The following is a 5859-nucleotide window of genomic DNA, read 5'->3' on the forward strand; positions in this document are numbered from 1 at the left end:
GGTTTGCCATCTGCTAGCTGATGGCAAAGGTCTTTGCTGTCTGCCAGCAGACGGCAAAGCTCCTGTATAGCCCCTGTTTTTTTCTATTTTTTTATATCCTTGCATTTTCAAAAGAAATAAATTATATATATAGTCTCAACTTCAAACATAGCCCATGTATCCATCATCTAGCAGTCCATCAAATCAACAGAACACATAGGGTATTTAAACGTCCAATACATACATAGTTTCATGGAGTTCATGAACATACATGCATAGTTTCACGGAGCTATTCAACATACATTGTTTATCAACACAAAATCAAAACAGAAACTAAAACTAGCAGTCCATCAATCCAGTTTCCATGAAGTGAATCAAATCTGCAAAAATGGGAGTAAGCAAGTTATAAGAAGAAGAAGAAGAAGAAGAAGAAGGCTAGAAGAAGAAGAAGACTAGAATAAGAAGAAGAAGACTAGAAGAAGAAGAAGGTTTTTACCCTTTTCGTTCTCATTCTTCTACTTTTATTCTTTCGTTTTCTTCTCTTTCTTCTTCTATTCATTCCTTTTGTCCTCTTCCTTGTTTTTCTTCTTCTCATTCCTTATTTGTGTCATTTTAGAGCTTACATAGGTAATTATGCCATTTTTTAGCTAACTAAGCATATTGTGTCCATTTAGAGGAAATTAAGGTAACTATAGGTCATTTTTGTGCTAACACAAGTAATTATGCCATTTTTAGCTAACATAGGTAAAATGGATCATACTGGAGCAAACCTAGGTAAAATGGGTCATTTTTGAGCTAACTTAACTAATTACACCAGTTTTGAGTTAACTAAGCATATTGTGCCATTTTTGGCATAAGTAAGCTAAGTATAGGTCTTTATTTAGCTAACCTAGGTAACTAAGCATATTATAGCTAATTTAGTTAAGTATAGATCTTTTTGGAGCTAAGTAAGGTAATTATGTCATTTTGTAGGAAGATGGCTAAGTCTAGGTCATTATGGTAACCATTTTGGAGGAAATAAAGCTAAGTCTAGGTCTTTATGCATTTGGTACACAAAACACTAGAGAAATGTTACCTTCATCACAGAGGTGAAGGGCCGGTCGGGTTTACGCCAGTGTCAGACGAAGAAGGACCGGACGGGGTTGGGGTTGCGCCAGTGCGAGACGGAGAAGGATCGGTCGATGCTTGTCGGGAGGCATGATGCACCAAAGATCATTTGCAATGTCTCGTTAGCATGATGCAACTGAAATGTGAATACTAGTAACTAATGACCATTCAAATGAAACTTACCATGTCCGGCTATACCAATCTGAGGCATCAGCGGAGGGGTCTGACCGTTTTTCTCGCACACGGACTGCACATTTTGATTTCACGAGTCAGTCATATTAGTTAGTAATGAAACGAACATTACATGTATGATTTGGCTAATAAGAAGGAGAAACTTACCACGAGGAGCTTGTATAGGGCCCAGTGAGACGCGTTGTCCCGGTTCCTCTCCTCCAGCATCCTAGCCGTCCTCTGCTCCAGCTCGATCTCCCTCTCCTTGGCCCGCCTGTTTGCCTCCGCCAGAAGCTCCTGGGCCCTAGCCTTGATGGCGAGGTCCACTAGTCATGGTCGAGGCGGTATGTCAGGAAGAGACTTCGTGTGGCCCTTCTTGATCTCCCTGAGACTGCTAGGACAACGTATCAGTCCATCCCCAATGGCCGATGAGCCATGTTTCCTCCCATCACCAGATAGCATCACGAGCTCTGTATCAAAAGGACTCGGGCTCGGGTTGAAGTCATCTCCTTTCATCCCCTTCCCCTAGTCTCTGTGCCTCACCAGCTTGTTGTGGGAGGAGATGTTGGTGAAGCTCTCTGGATGATCGAGGTCATCTGCAAAGAATGCCTTGGCCTTCTTGAACGGGGCCATATGGGCCATGGCATAGAGGTCGTACAGAGGTGGCACTTCCTTCTTGTTGTGTTTTTCCTAAAAGAGAGGAACAACATATTAGTTAAGGGATGAAGCTAGCATGAAGAATGAAATTGCATGAATCATTAAGGGTTGAAACCACATAGCAGCCGAGCTGGACGTCGGTGCCTCTGGAGCCAGCAAGGCCACGGGGGCTGACTCCTCCCGAGGATTCTCCCCCATGCCTCGCAAGGACGACCGGGCCGGAGAGACATGGGCACCAATGTTTCCCTTCTCCATGAAGGGAGATGCGGACAGAGCAGGTGGGTTAGCCCCAGGCGGCACCACCGCCTGCTCCTTCCTCTTCTTCGCCGCAGGCATCGGCCTAATCGCACAACAAAGAAGCGTCAAGAATCAGCAGCATAATCAAGAACAAGACGGAGCACTGAACACTTACTAGTCCACCGCGGTGTAGTCCACCTTCCTTTTGCTAAGCTTGAAGCCCAAGAGCCTCCCAGCCCGGGGCGCGGGCGCACAAGCCCCAGGAGCAGAAGAAGGCGCAGCCGGTGGGCCGGAAGCGGCTCCCGAACAGAAGCAGCATCCCGGGAGATCAGCGCCGATCGGCCCCTCGTCGGGATTATGAGCGGCTCTCCCTTCTCCTAGCGGGTGTCAGCCTCGTCGTCGTCAGGAAAGGTGTGGAGGATGTTAGCTTTGCTCAAGGGGGAGGTCTCCCCCATCCCTTCAGGGGTCACCTCAGAGTCTTCCTCCTCCTCCTCCTCCTCCTCTTCCTCCCTACGGGACTCACCAGAAGACAGCTCCACTGGCGTCGGTGCCGCAGGGGCCTCGCTGGGAGATGGTGGCACCAGCCTATGCCCGTCAAAGGTCGGCCTAGCAGCCACGACCTGCTCCCCGTCCTTGCGGCGGAACAAGGGAGTGAAGACACTCGACGGGTACTCATGGTCGTCCCTAACCAGGAGGCGGAGAGCCACAGCCAGCTCACCGTCAGACAAGGCTTTCGGGCTCAGGTAAACCTTGTCCTCTTCGTCCCCAAGCTCCCACAAGGGGTGCGTACGCGCCTGAAGCGGGGCTACGCGCAGCATCAGGAATTCCCTCAGGAGCATGGCCCCTGTCACCTTTGCCGACTTCGTGTTGCCCGGCTTCAGGTCAGTGTTCATCTGCTCCAGCACCAACGTCGCCCGCTCATCAGTGAGCTTCACGTAGGACCACCCCTTGTCAGACTGGGGCATCTCCATTGGCAGCATCAAGCGTGGGTGGACACACTTGGTGTCCATCATGGCCCACTTGCTCCTGAAGCCGTCGGCCTTCTTCCCAGTCTTCGAGATTGAGTTGGCCTTGTCGGCCGCGATGAAATTGGCACACCCGAGGTATGACCCTCGTTGATGCGGAGGAAGAAGAAGTGGCACAGCAGAGCCACAGACGACACCACGCCGAGGTACGCCTCACAGTAGTAGGCGAAGATCGACAAGAGAAGGATAGAGTAGGGTGAAGATGCAGCGCCTGCAGCCCGAAGTGGACAAGGACCTCATGGAAGAAGTTAGAGAATGGGGGGAACCAGCCCTGCGACGATGCTGCTCGTGAAGAAGGGGAAGAAGGTGCTTCCCTCGGGCTCCGGCACGTCGGAGCCGGCACGGAGCCCAGTCTTCCCCCTCTCGTTGCTTTCCCCCACCGTCAGCAAGCGCATGGCGGCGAGGTTCTCCTACGAGACATTGGGTGCGTCGAGAGCTGGCTCGTACCAAGCCGTCGACGAGGTAGGCTTGACCTTCCGGGGCGACATTGGTCGCTGATATGGAAGGGGACGGGAGTAGATCTGGAGATTTTGGAAGCAGGGAGCAAGAAAGGGGATCTGGAGCAAGGCGAAAGGAAGCAATGAAGGCAAGCGCTGTCTATGCCAGTCTTTTGACAGTCAGGCAGTTGTCGAGGTGACGTGGGGAAGCGGAGACGCCCACGTCCAATCAATCACCACGTGTCCATCAAGGCCACAGGCTATTGGGGCATGCGGCGCTCCGTACTTGCCCTTTGGCTTCGCCTCGAAGCCAAGCCCGAGCATGCCTTGGGCCCGGGGGCTACTGTCGGTGTTCTAGGAATGGGGGTCCCCAGACTTGCCTGCCTACGGCCCACGGCATGGCTCTGCAAGCGGGCCCGTACGACCCATCTTCACCAACAAGCATTCAAGACCCTCGCGAGGCGGACGACACAAGACCTCCTCGGGAGCAGCCTCACTAGGCTGGCTCGCAAGGGGCAGAGAGATCAAGGCAAGGCAAACCTCGCGAGGTTCCAATGACGTGAGCCATGACGATCGAGACCAGGCGGGCTTCAGGCGGGCGCCAGCGCGCACAGTGTCCTTGTTTCCTCTTTGGTGCTAGAGAGGCAAGCACAGGCGAGGAGTACCAAGGCGTCAAGCAAACGTCTCCATATCGGTGCAACGAGACCAAGACCAGCAGGACGGCAAGACGGAGGTCACCATGGAGCCCAAGGCGGCGTCACCACCAGAGCCTTTGGCAGGCGAAGACTGCTTTTGTCAGGATAACTTGTACTATTGGTTGTTGTTGGCTCCCTTTCCGCTCAATATTTGGGGAGAGGACCAGGGCCTCTATAAATAGGATTAGCCACCACAGTAGTAGGCAACTGAGCCTCAGCCATCTCATCTTGGACTAGATTCAGCCCATCATCACACCCACCAAGCACAAGAACACCTCACCTCAGGAGGTTGTTCTTCCCCTTGTACTGTGCATCCTCAGCTCGAGAGGCAATCCACCACACCACACTGGAGTAGGGTATTACACCACAACGGTGGCCCGAACCAGTATAAATCTTGTGTCTCTTGTGTTGTGAGTTCGTCGAGCTTGCCTTTGAAATCATGGTGAGGTTGAGGGCATGAGTTGGTAGGGGGAAATCTTCGTGCGCACCCCAGTGTTCGAACCTTGAGGGTTTTACCGGAACCCGAGATCCGACAGCCGATGTCGCCATGTTGTCTACGAACGCTCTATGAAGCTGCTGGGGTGGAATATAGCCACCCCTCCCAGCACGCGCCGAGGAAGAAGGAGGCTCGGAGAGCTGTCGACCCGCTCCCATCATCTCTCAACACCTACAATGACAAAGAGTAAACAAAATTAGTACAACATAAACATAATAAAAATTTTGGTGGGTGAATACAACATCTAAAAAAATTAACTAACTAACTAAGTAATTAACCTAAAAAGTAACTAACTAACTAATTAAAGGCTTTTTCTTAAGGACAGAAATGGTCTTTAATAGGATAAAATTATTTTAGTGTTTCAAAAATATTTGAGAAAATTTAGGGAAGCTCATTTTACATATGTTGTCCATATATAAGAGTTTCAACACACGGTCATGTTCAAAATATTGGTCAAATCCATCAAAAACCCTTTTCTGAAATTTCAAGCTTTTGGAATATTTACAAGTATGCCATATTTGGTTATCTTGCCAAGTATCATCTCTTGGACAACAAGATGACATCACCAAAACCCCTCACAATAATTAACCTAACTAACCTACAAACTAACCTAGAAGCTAACCTAACTATCATCTTCTTCCTTCTTTTACTTTTTCCTATTTTATTCTCATCTTCTCCTCTTTTTCTTCTTCTTCTCCTCCTCCTCCTCCTCCTCCTCCTCTTCTTCTTCTTCTTCTTCTTCTTCCCCCTTTCTACTTATTCCACTTTTCATCTTTTTTTTCACTTCCTTTAATTATGACTATTTAACTCAAACCTAACACTAATCTAATATAATTAAACCTAAACTAAATAACGTAAACTAATTAAACCTAAATTATTTAAACTAAATAACCTAAACTAATTAAACTAAATAACCTAAACTAATTAAACCTAAACTAACTAAACTGAAAAAACTTAAACTAAATAACCTAAACTAAACAGAAGAAAAACAGAAAAGAAAACAGGGGCAGGGGCTCACCGTGGGGGGCGACAACGGGTTGTGGAGGGGGCGGCGA

The sequence above is a fragment of the Triticum dicoccoides genome, chromosome 7A (genome assembly GCF_002162155.2).
Source record: "Triticum dicoccoides isolate Atlit2015 ecotype Zavitan chromosome 7A, WEW_v2.0, whole genome shotgun sequence".
In the NCBI taxonomy this organism is placed as follows: Eukaryota; Viridiplantae; Streptophyta; class Magnoliopsida; order Poales; family Poaceae; genus Triticum; species Triticum dicoccoides.